The sequence below is a fragment of the Balaenoptera musculus genome, chromosome 19 (assembly GCF_009873245.2).
Source record: "Balaenoptera musculus isolate JJ_BM4_2016_0621 chromosome 19, mBalMus1.pri.v3, whole genome shotgun sequence".
In the NCBI taxonomy this organism is placed as follows: Eukaryota; Metazoa; Chordata; class Mammalia; order Artiodactyla; family Balaenopteridae; genus Balaenoptera; species Balaenoptera musculus.
Window position 1 is genome coordinate 36,647,297 of NC_045803.1, and position 25,212 is coordinate 36,672,508.

Genomic DNA, 25,212 nt, shown 5'->3' on the forward strand with positions numbered 1-25,212 from the left:
GGGGAGATTGGATTGAATGTTTCTGTAGTCCTGGTAGCTAAGTTTAATCTCCTATGGTTAAGTTAAAAAATGACCAGTTTTTTCATCAGGTACGAGAAGAATTCTGGCAAGCAGCAAAGCTACAAGGTTGCTCCTACCTCTGTATGAACCACCTCCGTCAGTGAGCACCGAAAGAAACAGGAAAGTCTAGAGCAGCAGTTCCCAAAGCATGGGTTCACAGACCTCTGGGAATTTCTGAGCACCCTTCAGGGCACCCAGGAGGTCAAAGTTATGCTCCTTTCTCACTGTGTTGACATTTGTGTTGATAGTGCGAATGTAAGGGAGGACAAAACTGCTGCCATGTTCACACCTATCAAGGCAGCGGCACCAAACTATACTAAGAGTCATGGTACCCTTCACTACCATGCACTCTCAGGATTAAAAAACAGAAGAAAGAAAGAAAAAGAAACAGAGCCAGTTTCACGTAAGATGTCTTTGGTGAGGCAGTACAAATTATTAATTTAATTAAATCTCAGCCCTGAGTACACATATTCTTCATCTCCTGTGTAATGAAACGGACAGTACACATAAAGCACTCTGCTCATGGTGAAGTATGATTGCTGACTCAAGGAATGGAACGTGTGACTGGTTCGGTGGCTGAACAAGCCACAGTTTTTTATGAAACCTCATTTACCATAAAATGGAAAATGGAAAGAACAAATGATAGACAAACTATGGCTATTCTGACTTGAGTATTTACCAGACATTTTATCCAAAATTTATAATTTAGAAAATAGAATGGTTGTTTTAATCTATGAATGAATAAAATTAGCTTATTTCTTCAAAGATAATCAACAGTATTTGTTGCCCATGAAAAACAAGTTGAGCTTTCTAGCAAATATTAGAATTTAAGAAAATCTGTATCTGCCTCTCTACTGAAAGTTGCTGAAAATAATAATCTTCCCAGGCATCATCAGCGTGTGCTCATGTGAAGGTTAAAGAACATCATACTCAAAAATTGCACTCATGAATATACAGGATCTTGGTGATTGATGGAGCAATATAATCAAGATAAACAAATATTAGTCTCTGTGGGAAAAAAAGAGCTATAAACACTTAAAAAAATCTTCTCATCCAGGCATGTAGTCATCTTTAGTCGTTGCAAGTCGAACTAAAACTCACCCTTCTATTTTTAACATCCCTGCCTGTTTTGGCAAAGAAACAATTTTAAATAAACAGCTCTTAGTCGTCTTGAGGAGGATGATTTGTAAGACACTCTTAATATACAATTTCCATAGAGTTACTAATTGTTCCTTACTTTAAAATTCATCCTTCTGCAAATGAGATGTACTTGGTAATGTAAATATCATCCAGGCACAGGATACTGCTCTGTGTTAGCATCCACATTATTATTCAGTCGTCATTAATACACTTCTAAAATAAAGTGTTGACAGCACTCTTATTCAAATATATAGCATATGTTTATAGTCTCACACATTGAGGTACACACATAATAACAATATATGTGTGAGAGAAATTGCAGAGGCAGTCCAAGGAGCTGTGCGCTTACACGAATTGAAAACTGCCACTGTCCAATTAAAGCATGTGAGACCATGGGGTGGCAACACCGTCAAATGCCTATCATATACGGCCAAACTGATTAAATAACAAGACAAAAATGCAATAAAAAAACAAAGTTTTTTTATTGTTCTTGTTGTTTAAATAGAACATCCAGAAGCTAATAGAAATCAGGATACTCACTGCTCTTCCTTATCCCAGTCAAGACTCGATCTCGATGGAATAATGCATTACTATCAACAATACTGAATAGCTCAAAATCACAATGTTCATCTTCCACCAAACCAAGCTGCCACTTGGAGGAGAAAACTTATGTCTACTTGTTTGTTGGTTTTAGGTAGAGAAAGAAAATAATTTCATATTACATTTCTTTGGTGCTATTTTTGTTTTTCTCCATTTGAGCTCATTAGGAAATAGTTAATGCATGATGTGTAATTAAAGAAGAATCACCCCACATGTATTTCAAAGCTTCATGCTATATGAATTTTAAGAGGATTTTAAAGTAGGGTCATTTTTCTGCAAAAGTGCAATATACTATTCCTTAGAGAAAGTGCATATCATCAAATGTTAAAATCAAGATTCACAGTACGTAACTGTTTACTCCATAAATGATTTGACTTCCAAAGTGTTCTTCTTAGTCGGGGGGTGGGGGAACAAAGTTATACTCCATTAAAGATGTATTAAAAAAAAAAAGCAAATAAAAAAAAATCTCTAACATTATTTCAAAGGTGACTCTTACCACGGTTGGGTCAGGAGGTGGCAGGATAAGTTGAATGAGAAAGAGGAAGAGATGGAAGAGGAAGAAACCTGGACATATACAGAACCTACTATATGCCATGCATTGTTCTAACTGATTAACATGCATTATGCTATCCTCACACCCAAGACAGTTTTTATTATTCTCATTTTACAGATGAAAAATCTGAGACACAGAGTAAACAACCTGCTACAGGACATACAAACTAATAAGAATCAAAACCATGGACTTTGGTCTTGGAATCCAAAGGTATGTATGCTTATGTATGCATAAACACATTTGTTTACAATCATTCTTTTCCTCCATTCCAAATAAATAATTATTCTATTTTTTTCTCCTGAATTCTGTCGGTGCCTCCTTGGAGATAGAAAAAAAATAAATCTATGCTCTAAATATGGAAAGAAGGAAAAAGAACTAATGGTTGTTGAACACTGATCCTTTGAAAGATGATTTAAATCACAGGACAACAAACAGAAGAACAGATATTTGAACCCAAGTATGCCTGACAGCAGCCCATTTATTTCTAATACCTCACATCCCTTCCCAAAGTCTTCTGATATATTTATAGAGAGTTTTGCTTCCTCTCTTTGTAATACCTTCCAAATTAACACCTTGATCTATGTCCTTGTTAGCTATTTCTTCTAAAGGGTCAACTCTTGAATTCACCAAACAGATGAAAACCATTAGGTGGTAGAAGGACTTTTTTATGTCCTTAGGTTTCTGTGACACCTGACAGATGGAGCATATGCCCACAAATAACCCAGCATTTAAACAACTGTTGGCTATGAAACAGGAATCACCAGGATACAGTGTGCTCATTCACAATAGAGAACTATTAAAGGATTCATAATTTTGATTCAATAGGTCCTATTATTTCTTTTGTGAGACTACATAAGCCTCATTAATAGTAACAGCAATTGTGCGTAGACACACACTGGAGACCGGCATCTAGGGTGTGCTGAGTTAATGGTGAGGTTTGGGAGGATACAAAAGGTCTCATTTAAGATGTTATGCACTTTTTATTTCATGTGGCTAATTACTGCCATTGAACTCTGCCGTTAATACCTTTTATGACAATTTCAAGGATAAAGAGTAAAAAGCAACAGGCATTGCATGAGCTATCACCTGTGGTCTGAGTGCCTCACTGGTTAGCCTTGCCATGTAATTCAACACCATGGTATAGCAGAAAGAATATGGATTTTGAAGTCACTGAGTCCTCAGCACCAACATTGGCTTTGTGATTTAAACACCATGTGACTTTAAACAAATCATTTTACTTTTCTTACCTTCAGTTTCTATGTCACCAAAGGAATAAGAACACCTCAAAGAGTCAGTGTGAGATTTACATTAAGTAGAAGTATGTCTGTTAACTGGCAATAGGTGTGTAAGGTGTAGGTATAGGTCTTGATTCACCAAATACGATTTTGTTTCTACTTGTATATATCTTTCATTAAACACACACACATACATGTTAAATCATAGACATTACATATACAAAAGCATATGGCACAACTCTGTGCCGGGGCAGAATCTGCAGCAATGCCTCAGAAGATGGAGCATGAGGGGGCATGTGGACCTACATGGCCCACAGCATAATGCTGAACCCTCAAATGTATCAACTTCAAATGTTTCTATGTAAGGCATTGTTTGACAAGAGGGTTAGGCTATTTAAAAATATTTGAAAATCATTGCTCTGAATATTCTAATACCTATGACTAAACTACACAGGAATACTTGAGAGCTCCAAATGCAATGTCATTTGTACAAAAAGTCCTTCTTTTCAGTTGAGTTAGTAAAGGTAGTTCCACTGAACTGCACTTTACATGCAATAGTTGCACTTTTGTGACCTACATTAAGGAATGATAGAAATTAAAAGCCCTGTGAAACACCTCACTGTGATATTACAGGGCTAGAGTCGAAGAAGTTGCTCATTACCCTGCCTAGTGTACTGCAGGGAGAAAACGCTTAGGTGAAAATAACTGTTCCCAATACTAAAGATACTAACAAAATTTCTTGAGATGAACTTGTTTATCTCATGGATACTCTGATTTGTACTAGTAATCAGCTTTTATACTTCACAATGGATACTAGGTAAACTGAGAGCCAAAATGGTGGCCCCACCAATAACACATTTATAGGAATTCTATCATGAAACTGTGTATATTAGTTAATTTAACTGTGCCCTTTTGCTCCTATTTATTTCCGATTTTCATAACTTAGTTCTCAACTATTACCAGTTTACGTAGTCCTGTCATTGTTTTTGTGTTATGTTTTGGTTTTATTCTTAAAAATATTTTCCTCCATGGTAAGGTTTAATATGCTGAGATAAATATAGTAAATTTAACTTTTGAGATATTCAAATTCATGCCCACCATAGGCATATGCTAATAGCACATTACAAATGTTCTATTTATAATTCTACCTCTTTCATCAAGAAGTCCGGTTCACGGGCTTCCCTGGTGGTACAGTGGTTAAGAATCTGCCTGCCAATGCAGGGGACACGGGTTCAAGCTCTGGTCCGGGAAGATCCCACATGTCGCGGAGCGACTAAGCCCCTGCACCACAACTACTGAGCCTGCGCTCTAGAGCCCACGAGCCACAACTACTGAAGCCCACGTGCCACAACTACTGAAGCCTGTGCACCTAGAGCCCATGCTCCACAACAAGAGAAGACACGGCAACGAGAAGCCCATACACCGCAACGAAGAGCAGCCCCCACTCGCCGCAACTAAAGAAAGCCCGCGCGCAGCAAAGACCCAACACAGCCAAAAATAAAATTAATTAATTAATTAATTAAAATTTATTTAAAAAAAAAAAAAGAAATCTTGCACGTACTATGACTCTTAAGTGTTCTGGGTAGCTGCATCTACGTGTGCCTGCTCCTCTCCTCCATTATTTCCTGTTATCTCTTGTCCAATTTTAATGGAGAAAAAGACTGCACACCAGCCAATGAGTGGCCTCACTCCCTGATTCCAACAGTGGCCCCTATATTAAGGAACCTGTTAACAGTCAGTAGGAGACATTTAGCATCCTTTTAAATGAGCAAATGGAAATAGCACTATATTTTAGAGACCCTATGAAAGTGAATGGTATGAGGACTTTTTTGAAGGTGTTCAAGGTCCAGGTGCTGCTGAACAAGGCAACTATCCTTCTCTGTCTATATTCTAGTAGGCCAACATATTTGGAGCTAAGATGGCCCCTAATACATTTAGAAAAGGGCATAGAAGCAAACAGTTTGTTGAACTACATACATTAGACAGCTCTTTAATAGAGGCTACAGGTTTTCTGTTTACATGTTGTCAGGAACTGTACTATCTACTTTCTATGTATAAACTCATAAAAGCATCTTTTTTTTCTTAACATCTTTATTGGAGTATAATTGCTTTACAATGGTGTGTTACTTTCTGCTTTATAACAAAGTGAATCAGTTATACATATACATATGTTCCCATATCTCTTCCCTCTTGCGTCTCCCTCCCTCCCACCCTCCCCATCCCACCCCTCTAGGTGGTCACAAAGCACCGAGCTGATCTCCCTGTGCTATGTGGCTGCTTCCCACTAGCTATCTATTTTACATTTGGTAGTGTATATATGTCCATGCCACTCTCTCACTTCGTCCCAGCTTACCCTTCCCCCTCCCCATGTCCTCAAGTCCATTCTCTACGTCGCATCTTTATTCCTGTCCTGCCCCTAGGTTCTTCATAACCATTTTTTTTTTAGATTCCGTATATATGTGTTAGCATACGGTATTTGTTTTTCTCTTTCTGACTTACTTCACTCTGTATGACAGACTCTAGGTCCATCCACCTCACTACAAATAACTCAATTTCGTTTCTTTTTTATTGCTGAGTAACAGTCCATTGTATATATATGCCACATCTTCTTTATCCATTTGTCTGTCAATGGACACTTAGGTTGCTTCCATGTTCTGGCTATTGTAAATAGAGCTGCAATGAACATTGTGGTACATGACTCTTTTTGAATTAACTCATATAAGCATCTTGAGCCTTGGTCTTCTAATGTGTGCAGTGGGGCCAAGGTTACACATCTAGCTGCCTTGCTATCAGTGAAGTCACCCTGACTCCAGGACTCCTGCTCTTAACCATGTGACCACAACAAAAATTTTCTGAGCCTGGTGATTTCACTCTCAACTATCTTACCAGGAGCTGGTTGTTCATCCATAAGGATCTGAGATTCTTGGGAAGAATCCTAGTGTACTGAGATTGCCAGTAAGGATTTCTAATAAGTTCACAAATGGGAAGATTCTTTACAAATGCCTTCTTTTTTAATGAGAAAAGAATCAGTTAATCAATCAGTAGGTTATCAATTACATTGCTCAGCCAAAAGTCAAAATGCAAATCATAAGTCAGTTTAATATCTTCAAGGCCCTTTCTTCTATGATTCTGTTGCATAACAAATATATGCTAGGGACAGTACTTAAACAGAAGGGTGGGGACTTCCCTGGTGGCCTGGTGGGTAAGACTCCACACTCCCAATGCAGGGGGACCAGGTTCCATCCCAGGTTGGGGAACTAGATCCCACATGCATGCTGCAACTAAGAAGTCCACATGCTGCAACTAAGACCTGGCGCAGCCAAAATAAATAAAATAAATAATAAATAAATAAATAAATATTAAACAGAAGGGTGATCATTAATCATTTTGTAATCACATTGGTGGTTACAAATGATTGCTTGAAAACAACCGCATACTTAAATTTGTATTATGCAGAACTAAGAGCAAAGAGAAATGTTTAAAGTAGGAGAAAAGTGTGACTAGTACAAGTAAGAATCGTATTAATGTAAATTAATTGCCCAGGAGAGTCCTGTTTAAATTAGCTAAAATTAGAGAAATACACACACATACATATGCACACGTATAAATATATATTTTTAAATGAGAAATATAATTTTATTACATTCAAAGGCATATAATCTTTAAATGCAAGTTAACCAACTGTTGCTGGGACACACCTCATTTTGAGAACAGGATAAAAATGCTTCATAATTAGCACATTAAGTCACTGACTTTTGCTTACACTACAATTAGATTGCCTATTTGTCAACACGCCTTTGAAAAGGGTTTGAGACTAGCTTATTTCTTTTATACCAAAGGGAATGTAAGTTTACAGCCCTGCATTGACCTTTGGAGTTCTGGATTCATCACTCACAAACCTTAGGAGACACTTGCTTTGGGCTTAGAATGTGCATTAAGAACTGTGTGGACCTTTCATTCCATAAAAGTAAACTATAAACTCTTTCCTGATTCTGGTAAAAATCATGTCCAGATTTAAAATAACAACTAAAGTAAGAGTCTGTACTATATCATTCCTTTCTCCACAGACCATTAAGGATTTTCTAGCTACAATTTTGCCTAGTTAAGAAAAGTGGTCTCTAGGTATTTGACTGCAACCAAACCAAACAAAACAAAAGGCCTTAAACGTCACCTTCAATGAAATGTCTGATTTACTCTACATTACTTGGCTTGAGACGTCCAAGGAACAAAATGCAGCTTTCAAAGGAGCCTGACTTGCCGCTACCTGCTGGCTCCGACTAGCTCAATGCATATCTAACCACCCCCTCGAATTACAAAGTTTCCAGGACATCACATCAAAGATTGTACTTATAGCAGCATTTTCTCTGTATTTGATTCTACCAATTTAAAATCGTGAGATATAAATATATATTAATAATGTCTCAGTTAAAAATGAAAATGTTGAAATAATGAGGACTTCTTTTAACATTCATTAGGAATCACCTGGCTTCAGGACATGCTGAGTGAAATGTAAACTATGTTAGTCTCTTATCACAGGGCTGAGCCACTTTTTCTGGACGCTAGAAACACCCACATTCTACTGTCAGTAACTGTGAACCACAATGTCATTTGGGTCCATCAGAAACTTCATGAATGATTTGCTTACTGTAATAGTGGAAAGTGTGAAACAAAAAGAGCATAAAAACGTAATCTACAATTATAAGATATACTTTTACAAAATCAATGGTATTAAATGCATGGTCCTGGGATTTGTGCTGAAAACACACACACACACACCCACACACACACACAACTATTTAATAACTGGATTAACACACATACACACATTTAATCGAAAACGGGATTAGAAGGGAGATGTTATAAAATATAATGAAAAAGTACAAAACATCTCCATGGCATATTAATTTAGAAGAGAGCACTGTGGAATTTATTAGAGATAATGCTAAAAACAAAAAGTAAAGCATTATTAAGAAAAAAATGCAATTCTGAGGTTTGGATTTATGTGCTTCAAAAATATATTTGGGGTATGTGTATGTGCTTCCCCAAATAGTCTCCACTTTTTATGCTCTGGGGAAAAATAAATCTGGAGTCATTTGAGTTTTGATATATACAGTGTCCTTGAATATCATGCCACGCTTATGTAATGACTTAGAGTGATCGGGATTAGGATATAACAGTAAGTTCGGGGTGGTGAAAATCGTGTCCCAACTTATTTTCTGGGACCTACTACTAATTTTTTTAAGTTATTGAATGCATTGTTCTAAACCCTGGGGATATAACAATGAATAAGTCAGAGATACTCCCTGCCCTCAGTGTCATACATCCTATTGGACATGATGGCTTGATTTGAAATCTACAAAAGAAAGCAACAGCAGTTATGAAATATCACCAGCTGTTAGGAAATAAGATCCCAGTGCGTACCTATATTATCTGGGGAATCTTGTTAAAATGCAGATTTTGATTCAGCAGGTCTATCATGCAGTCTGAAGCCCTGCATTTCTAAAAAGCCCCCAGGAGACACTGATGTTGTGATCTAGGGAGCCCAGGGGACCCACTTTGAATAGCAAGGCAGAATCTGTTCTTTGGAAGGTGAAAATGATGAGCAATTACTCTTATAAGAAATAAGTTACATTTACTAAGGTGGTTGTTGCCTTCTTTCTTATTCATAATAATCCTGAGAGTGAGACCTCCTCATCTCTCTTTGAAATAAACAGTAACATAGACAAAGAGAAACTGAATCTAAAGAGAAATTTGAATCCAGGTCCAAAGCTCTTTCTCTTTGCAATCAACTGCATTGTATACCAAACTAAGAGGATCAATATTAGTTGAATAGTTTCAAGAAATCAGAATAAATCCAGAGGACAGAGAGGATAATGAGGATAATGAGAGTGACGAAAGCAGAGGATAATGAGAAAAGTGACAAGAGAAGAGGTTGAAATCGTAGGCGGTGGTATTATGTTTGTGGGCATCTTATAGATACATAAAGGATATTAGACTTTTACCCAAAGGAGTTCAGAGAAATTAATGAAGGATTTAGATCAGGACAGTAACATATCCAGACACGTATTTTTAAAATATCACTCACACTGCAATGTGGAAAATTGAAAGAGTGTGATCTTGAGCTCAGGAAAGAAATTTTTAGAAATCAAATTTTAAAAAATACACGGTGAAATAAATCAGGCAAGCAAGGAAGGAAATGTGGCTTAGGGTGGTAACAGGAAAAATGGAAAGGCATGATGAAATTTAAGAAATATTTATTGGGATAAAATATCAGTGGGGGTATTAATTAATGCTCCATGCCCGGGTTTTTTGTTTTATTTCTTTTGCAACTTTTACATGTGGCAAAAAGGACAGAGTTCCAGTACATCTTCTCCTCCTTTAAGATCTCATACGGTCCAGCATATTTTGCATTAGCTCTGTGTTTCCCAAAGAGAGATACACAAATTAATTTTAAGTGGTACAGAGAGGACAATTTTAAAATGTGTCGATTTATTTTTCTCTGAATGGAGAGGGCAACTAACCCATTAAAACCTGTGACTGTAAAGATAATACTGCTTAACTCAAGGCAGAAATCATCTACCGTACTTAGATTGGATCAGTGGCAGATGTGTGTTTGGATGGTGCTGGCATACAGCACAAAATAAGAAGATAACACCTGAATGAATGAAGCTGCCTCAGCTCACACTTTCTAGAATCACTGAGTGGTGCCCAGATTGAGCCAAAGCCAAACAGGTTTTGTGTTTAGTATTCTCAATATCTAGAACACTGAGGTCCTGTCTCGTGGACACCCCAGGCACACCAGTGGGGGTGGGGAGCAACATGGCTCAGAAAGAGAGTTTAGAAGGGAAATACAGGATGCACCTGGGAATCTGAACAAACTCCCAGCTATCCTTCAAGCCCTCACTCGCAGCTGACTGCAAAACGCTTCCTTGATCCGCTGAGTAAGTGGTAGCTCTGTACTAGTTAGTATAAATTGAGGGATAAAAACAAGGGAAAACTTAATATTAGAATTCAGGAAGAACACTATACTCTTTTGTATCTTATCAGTTAAGGATATGGGTTGTGGATCACCTATGTGTGATTCGGTGCATATGCTATTTATTTAATCTTAAAATCATTTACTTCTCTCTATGTCAATTATTCAGATGGAAAAATATGACGTCAAATAATAGAACTCTGAGAGGTAAATATCTGGTATATACCAATTCATCAGTGGAAGCTGCAGCTATTATTATTTCATTATGGGTACCAGGACTCTTTCCCTCCTCCCAAATGTATCTGAACTCCTGATTGCCTCCCACTCATCTTTGTATCCTTGGCAGTGAGCACACGACTTAGCGTATTGTTGGTATTCAAGACACGCTTGTAGAATTATCGGATGATCACAAGCATTAAAATCACCAGAGAATTTAAGTCTGCTTGTCACCTGAAGCTTTTCAAGGATAAAAATGTGAGCTTCAGCTTCTCGGGCAATAATTGCAACCTCGAGACATGACTCCTAAGTTAGATCCCATGCCAAGTCCAAAGTAAGCAGCCCAGACAGAAAACTGCTGAAAGCATTGTCTACAGGAAATATTTTTAATTTGTTAACACTAATATCAACTAACCAGTCATGTTTTGCATTAAAACCCATGGCCACAGGGAATGCCACCCTTACATCAGAGGGAGGAGATGATGACGTACGGATTGAGCATTAGATGACATTATTGATGAAAATTCACCAACATCCTGCAGGCTAACCTTGGAAGAGTCAGAAGTGGAGCAGTTGCAGTCTACATGCTTTAAACAAACACAATAAATGTCACAGTAGGATATAGCTATCCTGTTTTGAATGCATCAATAAGCTTTAAGATATTTATGTATGTACAAAACTAGAAAAATACAGTCATCGTATTATTTCATATGAATCATCCTACACATTTTTATTAAATTTCCATTAGGCCCAAATACAGCTTTATGCAGACAAATTCTGAATGGAGGGATTTAGAAGTGATGAATGGCAGTGGTATATAATTGAAAATATGTATCGAGAACTGTTCCTGCAGCATGAAGAATGGAAATATACATTTAAATGTCCTCACCTCTTTCCCCATCCTGACCACAAATTCATACTTGTCTACCTTTGATGGGAGAGGAAGGAAGTAAACTCATATTTCTTAGACATGGATATAATTTTCCTTCTACATTTTTTTCCTGTGAGTTCCTTATCCATTTTTCTCTTTGGTTCTATTATTAATATTTGTTGAGCATCTAGAATACATCAGACATTTTACTATGAACTAAAGACACATAAATAAATAAGACACATGTGTGCTCCTCTAATGGACTATATTTTCCTTGAGAAAAAAAAAATGCATGCGGTATAGCATCATAGATATATTTTTAGTCTGTATAGGAGACAGTGGAGAAAATGGATCATGTTCTTTAGAGGAGGCGGGTGTCTATGACAGATTCATACAGTCATGACACTTGAAAGCTGGATCTTAGTAGGATGAGACAGTAGGTGTTGTGAAGATTCATAGCACAAGATCTGGAATCAGACTTCCTGAGTTCAAATCCTAGGCCCACCACATACTACGTGCATCCTTAAGAAATCTACATAACCTCTTAGTGACTCTGTGTCTTTATCTCTAAAATGGGGGTAATAGCAAGAATCATCCATAGGTATAAGAATTAAATAAGCTAAATATACATATAAAGGTCTTATAACAGTGCCCATTACATTGTAAATACTTAAAGTATGTTTAAGTACTTACACACTTTTTAAGTATTTACATACATGTTTAAGTATTTAAATACTTAAGTATTTCCAAACATGCTCTCACATTTTATGTTTCCCTTGAAAGAGAAGAAAATGTCATTTCAGAAATAATGAATAATGAGAGAATCACAGAGTTATGAGGCATTCAGGTAAACAGATACAGAGTGCTAGAAATGAAAATAATAACAGTCAACATGTATTGAACATTTAACACTGTCAAATACTATGCCGTATTACTGCTGCTTAATTTAATCCTCGCATCGAAGGCTAGTAGATAAAGATTGCCAAAATATCACTGGCTTTCTAACGAGATGGAGAAACACTAGATCTATCACAATCCCTTCAGGGAGATGATGTATGTGGCTGGAAAGAGTAATGTGAGAAGTTACCTGAAGTGGGAACCTGACCTCCCTCCCAAAGAGGCATGTTCAAGTGTTAATGAATTATCACTCTACTGGTATCTAAGGGAGCTAGGTCTAGTTCATCAGAAGGCTTTTTCTCTTGCTGAGTGGGATATGAGTATGGAGATCCAGAGCTTAACTGCTCAGAGCAGAAGAGACAAATCTGAGGACTGCCACCAGGGTCCTACTCCTCTGAGCATTTGCAATGTCCTGCTCTGGCTCTAAATAAATATTGAATTAAAAATTCATTTAAGGAACACATTAAGTCAGACAGAGAAAGACAAATGTCATATGATATCGCTCATATGTAGAATCTAAAAAATGGTACAAATGAACCTATTTACAAAACAAATAGACTCACAGATGTAGAAAACAAACTTATGGTTATCAAGGTGGGGATAAGTTGGGAGATTGGAATTGACATATACACACTACTATATATAACATAGGTAACTAATAAGAACCTACTGTATAGCACAAGAAACTCTACTCAGTACTCTGTAATGAACTATATGGGAATAGAATCTAAAAAAGAGTGGAAATATGTATATGTATAACTGATTCACTTTGCTGTACAGCACAAACACAACATTGTAAATCAACTATACTCCAATAAAGAATTAATTAAAAAAAGAACACATTAAGAACTTCAGGGTTGTCTAATTTCATAGCCCTTATTCTTAACTGCTAGACAATATTCCTTTTATTACATTATTGTATTATCTTGAAGTGGTTTTAAAATTTGGATGCAAACTGAAACCACGAATCTCTGGGGGATTTTGTAAAATACCAAGGCCCAGGTACCATTTCCTTAAATTCTGAATTCATAGATTGTGGCAGGACTCAGGAATTGGTATTTTTTATAGCCTCCCAGGTAATTTTAATGTTTACTTGGATTGAAAACCACTGTTATGCTGCTCCTGTGTGGAACATAGCTTTTCCAAGTGTAATTAGTGGGTGGCTTCCCACTAATGCAATCGGATTTTTTAACCAGCATACGTACACACATGAAACTTTAAAACATGGTTCTGGGCTTATAGTCCTCAAAGACTGGGAGACGAAGAACAGGAAGAGGCTGTTTATGATGACATGTTTTGTGCCATGGAAAGGAGCTTGGATTTGATCTTGAAGACAGAAGGAAACAACTGAAGGACACTAGGGAATGCTCAGATGCATGTTTTAGAAAGAATCAAACTGATCAATTTGAGATACAGTTCGATTGAGAGATGATGTGTCTTACAGTGGACACCAGTGACCAAAGAAACAATCTTTCTGTCTACTATCTGTTAACTTCCATATCCCCCACCCCATACACACACCTGTTCTCAGACCCTGAAAGAGTGGCGTAAGCCAGAGGAGAAAGTGAACAGCAGACAAATGATAGTCAAATTTTTCACAGAGTGAAAAAATTACAGCATTTCAGTGTGAAGAGGTGCCCATGGTGTCATCTGTTTTCAAACCTTTGCTAATGACAGAGCTTTATTTACAATGTCTGTAAAGGGACCTAGATATCTTCTCCCAACTAATCAAGCTTTAGGTATAACCTGCAATTCCTAGGAAGTGAACTGCTCCCCTCCCTAAAGAAAAAAACCTTCTCCGGGCATTATCTGAACCCAGGAGTCCTGAGTCAGAGGCTGAACATCTAATTGTGTTTCCTTCTTTTATCAAGGGCACACCAGTTCCTAATTGCTTTCTTTATTTCTTTTTCTATTTTTAGCCTGGAGAAGTGCTAGGAGGATTAATTATAGCAGTTAATGTTTCCATTTCAAAGGAGATGGTACTCTATAAGTACTAAATATTATTAAATTTAATGGAATTAAATTCCTTTAAAATAGACTAATGGCACAATTCAGTATTTCATTCATCTCCTGGAAAATTACAACACCTCATGTTGAGTCATCGAGATAAAGTAATGGAGATTTTTAAAAAATTCCCCAAATCATATATAAAATGATTTCATTCAGTATATATTTCACCACTTCCTAATGAAGCCCAGATCTATGTAATACATCAGTGGCTGTAGACGAGTTGATAAGGAGAGAATTAATTACTGTTATCCCAAATGACACTTATTTTACAATATACATGATTTCCATGTTCTTACCAGTCATTCAGAACTGCAATAGTTCATTCAGGGAGAAGAATACCATAAAATTGGAAGTAACCATTCCTTGCAGTTAGATATTAATGAGGAGCCCCGCCTCACTCCCACTCCTGCTGGCATGTCTCTCTGACTAAAGGAGATATATATGCCTGTTTTCTTCTTTCCTCTGCATAATACAGAACCAGAGGCCCTGTTCTTTGGCCACATCTCTGCAATTTGCAAATATACCTCCTAAATGTTAGTGTTAGTAAATCATTCGTACCAGGAGTAATGTTAAAATGTAAGGTAAGAGCAAACAGTTAAGCTGGGAACAGCAACATGACACACATCCATCTGGTAACCTCTTTGAAAATCACAGGTAAGCAAAATCACTCAAATGTCCAAAGATCATTATCTCCATGGGGTTTTCCTTCCCAATGGGTTTTTGTAGAAAAGAGGCAGGACTGAATTGAGGTAACATGCAGTAGACTGCTTGTGTTTTCAGCTCTAATAGTATCTGTATACTGCATGACCTTCAGCAATTTGCTCCTCTGAAATCGAGATGAGGCTAGTTCAGATCTCCTAGCATTGTTTGTGAAGATTGAATGAGATAATACATGTAAAATATTTAGCATTGTGCCAGCTATTTAGTAAGCATTTAATAAATAATAGTCATTATACTATTACATGCAGTTGTACTGCATAAACATTTCTTTCTGTCACTCAGAAAGAAGAAAGCCAAGAAGATGAAGAACTCAACAAAGACCTCATGTAGGATGAGGCACTAATCCCTTCTTCAGATTCTGAGTTTCTCAATCCCTAGAGGTGATGCTATTTGTCAAATACTGAACACTCTTTAGAACTGCGCTTCAATACAGATATTGGTATTGAAGCCAGAAAATTGAAGAGGTATGAAAAGATGCTTCCACTTATCATAACAATTCAACTTGTTCCCAAGAAGAATTAAGGCACAGGGTTTCCCTGGTGGCGCAGTGGTTGGGAATCCGCCTGCCAATGCAGGGGACACGGGTTCGAGCCTTGGTCCAGGAGGATCCCACATGCCGTGGAGCAACTAAGCCCATGCACCACAGCTACTGAGCCTGCACTCTAGAGCCCATGAGCCACAACTACTGAAGCCCACACACCTAGAGCCTGTGCTCCGCAACAAGAGAAGCCACTGCAATGAGAAGCCCGCGCACCGCAACGAAGAGTAGCCCCTGTTCGCCGCAACAAGAGAAAGTCCACATGCAGCAACAAAGACCCAATGCAGCCAAAAATAAATAAATAAAATAAATAAACTAAAAAAAAAAAAAAAAGAATTAAGGCACAGATTTCAATTCAGGGAATATCTGCAAACACAATATGGCTTTCCTATCTAAAGGAGAAAAAAGTTTTTGGGGAAAAGTTTATTACCACCTAATCTTTCTGATTAGGTGATCTATTATGGTATAGATTTGTAGAAATAATTCTAAATTCAAATAAACTATATTTGGAGATGGGGAATCATTATTTTTCCTCCTTTTCAGATTTTATTCTGACAGCTAAGTTTAATTTGTGCCATCATTGGGAAAATTTTCATCAGGTAACTTTTACTCTGAGGTTTGAAGAATACAGCTACTTATCTCATAACATGACAATTTATTAGCATTCCAGTTAAAAACATAATTTATCTATAACCTTCAAGTTTATTATTTATATTGTACCTTCCTAGTAGCTAATAAATCATTGGTAATTGACTTTAATACCAAAAAGCTAAATACTAAGCCCTACCATAATGTGAAAATGATGGGCTATGCAAACAGATCTGCCTCTCCTGCTACTTATAAAGTTAGAGAAAAAGGTTAAAGGTTTAGCAATTTGGAGAAAGATGTGAAACAACATTGTAAGTAACTGTCACTAACTGAATATCTGTCATTTTCAGGAACATAAGTGTCACGTTGCATAAATAAGAAGCTGAGACTCCAAGAGTTTAAGAAGAAACTTGTGCAAGAGAACACTGACTTTAAATGATGGGACAGGGATTCAAACCTGAAATGTGTGGCTCATAAAACATCCGCCTCCTCCCAACACTTCTCTTGCAACTCCCATAAAAGAGGTGAATTCCCTTGCTTAGCATAGCTCTTTATTAATTCACCAATTTTACCACATCACAAATAATAAACATCAAAGAGAAACTAAAAGTCAGTCCTTGAGTTATATTTCTTGGATAGTTCATAGATTTCTTTTACATAAATGAAGAACATATTAAAAATAATAAATCTACCCTTTATCTCCTACTCCATCTTTCTTACGTCAAATGGTGAGCATCAACATAAACGAGTCACCAAAGGATCGGATCTTACTGTGCTCCTTGCCCCATCTAATATTTATTTGCACATTAAAGATCTCATTACTAGCCTGAATTGGCTTCTGAATATGTGTGCTCCTCACCAGGGCCAGAGTTTACAGCCTTGTTGGGGAGAGCTATGCTAATGGGTTGTTTTATCTTCCAAAAAAAAGAAAAGGCCCAGAACAGAGGCTGCTGGAATCCCTAATGTCTCTCTGGGTCTGATGTAACCACGGCTGATTCAACAGCAACTTCTTGGCAAGAAGATGCCATATAGAACACCCCAAGCAATGCCTTCTTCCCTGTCTTTTCTATCTTTCAAGAATTACAAATTTAAGTTTTTAGGAGTCTCAGATCTTAAGGACAAAAGAAACACATGCATAATAATGATAATAAAAATGGTAATAATGATAAACTAATAGTGAGAAAATGTTGGTAAATCAGGGAGTCACAAGCGAGCATATTCATCTTGTACCGTTTGAAAGGCCCATAGAACTCCATCAGGTTAAACTTGACAAAGAAAAATACACAGTAATTTTACAGTAATGCAACGCTGTTTTCAAAGAGTTATAACATAATCCATAAGAAAAATAAGCAATTGAGGCCGACTGCATTTATCTTTGGTTCTCATTTTATTCATGAGCAGCCTTAAAAGACAGTCTTGGTTGTACGGTGGAATTTCCAGAGGTGACCTAGAAATGCAGCCAATACCTTTTATTATTTTCTTTTTCCTTTTTGGGAAGTTAAGATTTCCTCAGAGCACTCTTCAAATAGCTCCTGCTTTGACTCCAAATGATTTTCATTAAAATAAAGGTAACAGCAAGTAAAACAAAGAGTCATATTCTCCTTGAAACACTTTCTTTTTCTTGATGTCCAAAACATTTCACTTTCCAGGCTTATACTCTTCCTCGCCTCCACAGATGCACCCTCCTTTTCCAGAACTCAGAAGGCTGGAGTTCCCTCCTGAAGTCCTGTCCTCAATCTTCTCTCTCTATTTACACACTCTACTTAGGGGATCTCATCCTATCTTCTGCATTTACTTCAATGGCAATAGCCTCAAAATGAGCATGTTCTGTGAAAGATCTGCCTCTAGACCCCAGACTCATATATCCAACATTGTGCTTGACAGTCCCACATACATACTCCAAAGAAATCTCAGTGTCACCATGACCCAAGCAGAACCCTCAATCCCTTGAACTCTCCTTTACGCACAACCCGCTCCTCATTTCAGGAATTAGCAACACCGTCTACCCAATTGTTCAAAGCAAAAACCTAGAAGTCCTCCTGGTCCCCTCTCTTCTCATAAGTTCTATATCCAAATGAAGTGTTGCCACATCCTCTAAACAATATCCCTAAACTGTCCTGTTTCCTCATCTCCACTGTTACCCACATCCTCAGACCAGTGAAATATCATCCCTTGATTGGCCCACATAAGGGTCACCTAAATGGTCTCTCCCCTCTTCCACTTTTATCTCCCTAAAACCCTATCTACATATCACTGTCTGAGTGATTATTTTGAAATATATATATATTTCAAAATATGTATATAACATGTTGTTGTCCCTAGTTTAAAATTCTTCAATACTCACCTAACACATTTAGAACACATTTAGAAAATAAGCTAAACACCTTATCTCAATCCATGAGAACCTACTAACTGACCTTGATCTTACACTCCAACTTGATCTCATAATACTGTACTCCTAGCTCACCACTCCTCAGCCACCCTACATTAGTTTCTGTTCCTCTAACAAGTTCATCTTGTTCCCTGCTAAAGGCATTTGCACTAATTCCTCTTTTCTATCCATGGATGGATACTTCCTGTCATTCACATCTTAGCTTTAAAAAAAAATCGCTAATTCAGAAAAGATTTTCCAGACAAACCAAACTAGTCATCCAGTCATTCTACATTACATGACTCTGTTTCATCTTATTTTCTTACTCTCCAATCTCAAATAGTAGAACGTGAGCTTCATGAGAGTAGATGATTTACCTGTCTAGCTAGTTTGTACGTTGGTGGCTGGGAGAGTGTCTCACCAATATAAAGTGCTGTGTAATAGATTGCTGAACAAAAGAACAAATGAATGGAGACAAACACAGTGGTAGTAAAATGGATTTCCATCGTCTAGACTGTAGACACTTGAGAGAGATAAAATTTGGAGGATGCCTCCTGTCCTCTAGATTAGCTTGGGATTCAGAATAGCTGTTTGCAGCTCAGTTTCATGCCAAGATGGTACTAAGCTTTTGACAGAGTGGCCATTCTACTCTTAGTCAAAACCTAGCTGCATACATTGACCAAATAATCCCTCACTACATCTGGGTGAGAACTGGATTTATTCAGATATATAAGACACTCAACAGAAGTTTGTTGAATGACTGTTTATTCTATTTTCCACGTACTGTTTGTTTGAAAAGTATAAATATACTTGAGACATAACCCCTTTTCTCAGATCTCATAATTTAATGGGAGTGGTAAAACAATAAATAGAAAGTGAAATTATATTATGGAGCCCAGAGGCTGACCACAGAAGATTTCTTTTGTATAAATGAATGCCTCATCTCATTCTCGAAGCAACATAGAGTTAAGTGAGAACCAATAAAAATGGAATCAGGGTTAGTGTCAGCCAAAGAAGAGAGGTAAGTTACCAAAGCCTGTGGAGGAAAAATGTAAATAGAGAGAGGTAGACACAGGACATACACAGCATAGCATAATGGTAAAGAGCAGATGCTCTAACATCAGGCAGAACTGGATGTGCATTCCTGGTTTACCCTACACATATATATGTATATATGTGAGCCTCTTTGGGGAAGTTACTTATTTTCTCCTTCTACAGATGAGAACAATGAAGGCTTTGAGAACATTGCTCATTCCCTCAGAGGAGCACTGTGAGGTTGGAATGAGACAATAATAAGTGTAAAGCATGTAATGCCACATTCCCTAGCACTTGAGTGGCCGGTAAGTGTTTGCAACACTCAACTGAAAGGCACAGAGTGACAAGAAATGAATTGAATGTTGATTACCATAGAATCTATAATTCTTGTTAGCTTTGGACTAAGATACTTATAATACAAAAATAAACCTCTGCTCTAAGAGCTCTCAGTCATTTCTTCCTAAACACTGCTGGAGGAGGTGCCACTGTCCATTTGATACTCAGTATAGCAGTTTGAATATTGCCTTATTGGCTGTGTCACCTTTTCCAAATTATTTAAGTTTTCACTCCTTCTCCTTTTAAAACAGGAATAATGTTGGTGTCTCATTTATTAAGTTGTTCTGAAGACTTAATGAATCAGATGTATGTAAAGCACGTATAGTTTAAAAGATATTGATATCTACATATTCACAATCGATAGAAGCAATGTTCCAGATATGGTTCTGATTTCCTCATTTCCTAGACTAGGCTTCTCCAATTTAAGGAGTCTGTCAATAATATAAAAACAGAAATAAAAGTAAAATGTTTTTATATATATATATACACACACACACACACACACACACACACACATAATTAAAGTCCTACCAATGTTAAAAGAAAGACAAAAGAAAACATGGTCCAAAACCTAAGAAAATAGGTTCAAAGAAAAGCAAGCTTATCAGATTTATTGCAGTGGAGGACTAGATACTAAGATCCATTAGGAAGAAAATTTGGCTTTTGAGCTTCACAATCTGGGTCTGGTTTTATTCCTATGAGCTATGTGATATTAGCACATGCTTAAGCTCTCTGAGCCTCCTTTAAATGTTTTTTAAAGAAGACATGAAAATACCCACCGTTCAAGATGCTTGTGAAGATTAACTACAATAGTACATGAGAAATGTGCTCTATCTTTTTAACAGAATTTGCATCTAGATGGTCACAAAGTCTGTTTCTCCATTAGAATTACTATCACTGCCCAGAGAGGGGCGGTAGGTGGCATGATGCTCACACCTCAATCAGTCCTGCCAAAAAGTCAATTTCATTTTGAACCTAGATGCATGATAAAAGACAGGGATTCAAGTTTATCCATGCGGATATGTCACCACTCTTACCCCTAAAGCTTACCTAAACTCATAAGCGATGTGAATCTCTGGGAGCATCCTTACTCAAAGGTCAGCTGTGAAGGCTAAGTTTATTTAAGAGTTAAGAGCAGAAACTTGAAGAGGAATAATACCTTCTGTAGGAATTCCAAATTCAAGGAGTCATCGGCAAAGGCTGAGAGATTAGCTTCAAGGAAAATAGCTATTCCAAGACACTGAGGACAAATTAGAAACAACCAGCTGGTGTGAATCAAGAGAAATATGTTGCTAAAAGGTGGTGGAGCCAGCTGCTTACAGAGAACTAGACTTTCTAACAACTTTCTCAGGCATGGTGATTTTACGTGTGTGTATGTGTGTGTGTGGGGGGGGGGGTGTTTCATTATTTCCTCCTATTTTTTTTTAAATCCTTTGGAAAACTGTAGAATGAATGGCTGTAAAATGTGAAAAGAAACGTGGCTAAATCAAAGGATGCTTTGTGATTTCCCTTCATTTTAATAAATCACAGGCAGAATGGATTTTAACATCTTCAAAATCAGAGTACCTGTTAAAGGACTCTAAAAAATTTGAGACCACGGCCCTACTTTAAAGCTTCTACCACCCACTGTGAACCCCTAAGATCCCACATGTACACACACACACACACACACACACACACACACACACGGAAGCTGAATCATCCTCGTGCACTAAGACCTGCTCCAATGTTTTGGAGATTACAAGGCTTTCTTGATAGTGGTACTTTTGCTTCTTAAGATTTATCCAAAAAATGAACAACCGCACAAAAAGTCTGAACAAGACTGGGAACTCTTTTTTTTCTTTTTTTTTTTTAACATCTTTATTGGAGTATAATTGCTTTACAATGGTGTTTCAGTTTCTGCTCTTTAACAAAGTGAATCAGCTATACGTATACATATATCCCCATATCTCCTCCCTCTTGCATCTCCCTCCCACCCTCCTTATCCCACGGGGATAGGTGGACACAAAGAACCTAGCTAATCTCCCAGTGCTATGCAGCTGCTTCCCACTAGCTATGTATTTTACATTTGATAGTGTATACATGTCCATGCCACTCTCTCCCTTCGTCCCAGCTTACCCTTCCCCCTCCCCATGTCCTCAAGTCCATTTTCTAGGTCTGCGTCCCTATTCCTGTCCTGCCCCTAGGTTCTTCAGAACCTTTGTTTTTTTTTTAGATTCCATATATATGTGTTAGCATACAGTATTTTTCTCTTTCTGAATTACTTCATTCTGTATGACAGTCTCTAGGTCCATCCACCTCACTACAAATAACTCGATTTCATTTCTTTTTATGGCTGAGTAATATTCTATTGTATATACGTGCCACATCTTCTTTATCCATTCATCTGTCGATGGACACTTAGGTTGCTTCCATGTCCTGGCTATTGTAAATAGAGCTGCAATGAACCTTGTGGTACATGACTCTTTTTGAATTATGGTTTTCTCAGGGTATATGCCCGGTAGTGGGATTGCTAGATCGTATGGTAGTTCTATTTTTAGTTTTTTAACGAACCTCCATACAGTTCTCCATAGTGGCTGTATCAATTTACATTCCAACCAACAGTGCAAGAGGGTTCCCTCTTCTCCACACCCTCCCCAGCATTTATTGTTTGTAGATTTTTTGATGATGGCCATTCTGACCGGTGTGAGGTGATACCTCACTGTAGTTTTGATTTGCATTTCTCTAATGATTAGTGATATTGAGCATCCTTTCATGTGTTTGCTGGCAATCTGTATATCTTCTTTGGAGAAATGTGTATTTAGGTCTTCTCCCCATTTTTGGATTGGGTTTTTGTTTTTTTGATACTGAGCTGCATGAGCTGCTTGTATATTTTGGAGATTAATCCTTTGTCAGTTACTTCGTTTGCAAATATTTTCTCCCATTCTGAGGGTTGTCTTTTCATCTCGTTTATGGTTTCCTTTGCTGTGCAAAAGCTTTTAAGTTTCATTAGGTCCCATTTGTTTACTTTTGTTTTTATTTCCATTTCTCTAGGAGGTGGGTCAAAAAGGATCTCGCTGTGATTTATGTCATAGAGTGTTCTGCCTATGTTTTCCTCTAAGAGTTTTATAGTGTCTGGCCTTACACTTAGGTCTTTAGTCCATTTTGAGTTTATTTTTGTGTATGGTGTTAAGGAGTGCTCTAATTTCATTCTTTTACATGTAACTGTCCAGTTTTCCCAGCACCACTTACTGAAGAGCCTGTCTTTTCTCCATTGTATATTCTTGCCTCCTTTATCAAAGATAAGGTGACCACATGTGCGTGGGTTTATCTCTGGGCTTTCTACCCTATTCCATTGATCTAGATTTCTGTCAGTACCATAGTGTCTTGATTACTGTAGCTTTGCAGAATAGTCTGAAGTCAGGGAGCCTGGTTCCTCCAGCTCCATTTTTCTTTTCCAAGATTGCTTTGGCTATTCGGGGTCTTTTCTATTTCCATACAAATTGTGAAAATTTTTGTTCTACTTCTGTGAAAAATGCACGTGGTAGTTTGATAGGGATTGCATTGAATCTGTAGATTGCTTTGGGTAGTAGAGTCATTTTCACAATGTTGATTCTTCCAATCCAAGAACATGGTATCTCTCCATCTCTTTGTATCAACTTTAATTTCCTTCATCAGTGTCTTACAGTTTTCTGCATACTGGTCTTTTTTCTCCTTAGGTAGGTTTATTCCTAGGTATTTTATTCTTTTTGTTGCAATGGTAAGTGGGAGTGTTTCCTTAATTTCTCTTTCAGATTTTTCATCATTAGTGTATAGACATGCAAGAGATTTCTGTGCATTCATTTTGTATCCTGCTACTTTACCAAATTCATTGATTGGCTCTAGTAGTTTTCCGGTAGCATCTTTAGGATTCTCTATGTATAGTATCATGTCATCTGCAAACAGTGACAGTTTTACTTCTTCTTTTCCGATTTGGATTCCTTTTATTTCTTTTTCTTCTCTGATTACTGTGGCTAAAACGTCAAAAACTATGTTGAATAATAATACAGGTGAGAGTGGGCAACCTCGTCTTGTTCCTGACCTTAGTGAAAATGGTTTCAGTTTTTCACCATTGAGAAACATGTTGCCTGTGAGTTTGCCATATATGACCTTTACTATGTTGAGGTAAGTTCCCTCTATGCCTACTTTCTGGAGGGTTTTTATCATAAATGGGTGTTGAATTTTGTCGAAAGCTTTTTCTGCATCTATTGAGATGACCATATGGTTTTTCTCCTTCAATTTGTTAATATGGTGTATCACATTGATTGATTTGCATATTTTGAAGAATCCTTGCATTCTTGGGATAAACCCCACTTGATCATGGTGTATGATCCTTTTAATGTGCTGTTGGATTCTGTTTGCTAGTATTTTGTTCAGGATTTTCGCATCTATGTTCATCAGTGATATTGGTCTGTAGTTTTCTTTTTTTGTGACATCTTTGTCTGGTGTTGGTATCAGGGTGATGGTGGCCTCGTAGAATGAGTTTAGGAGTGTTCCTCCCTTTGCTATATTTTGGAAGAGTTTGAGAAGGATAGGTGTTAGCTCTTCTCTAAATGTTTGATAGAATTCGGCTGTGAAGCCTTCTGGTCCTGGGCTTTTGTTTGTTGGAAGATTTTTAATCACAGTTTTAATTTCAGTGCTTGCAACTAGTCTGTTTATATTTTCTATTTCTTCCTGGTTCAGTCTCGGCAGGTTGTGCATTTCTAAGAATCTGTCCATTTCTTCCAGGTTGTCCATTTTCTTGGCATATAGATTCTTGTAGTAATCTCTCATGATCCTTTGTATTTCTGCAGTCAGTAGTTACTTCTCCACTTTCATTTCTAATTATATCGATTTGAGTCTTCTCCCTTTTTTTCTCGATGAGTCTGGCTAATGGTTTATCAATTTTGTTTATTTTCTCAAAGAACCAGCTTTTAGTTTTATTGATCTTTGCTATTGTTTCTTTCATTTGTTTTTCATTTATTTCTAATATGACCTTTATGATTTCTTTCCTTCTGCTAACTTTGGGGTTTTTTTTGTTCTTCTTTCTCTAATTGCTTTAGGTGTAA

At 37.3% G+C, this 25,212-nt stretch overlaps 1 protein-coding gene across 1 annotated transcript in view; it reads right to left on the minus strand.

The window, feature by feature from the left end:
- The window catches only part of CDH8 (cadherin 8), a 366,357-nt gene that overhangs the window by 251,032 nt on the left and 90,113 nt on the right, over window positions 1-25,212 (minus strand). The window lies entirely within an intron of this gene.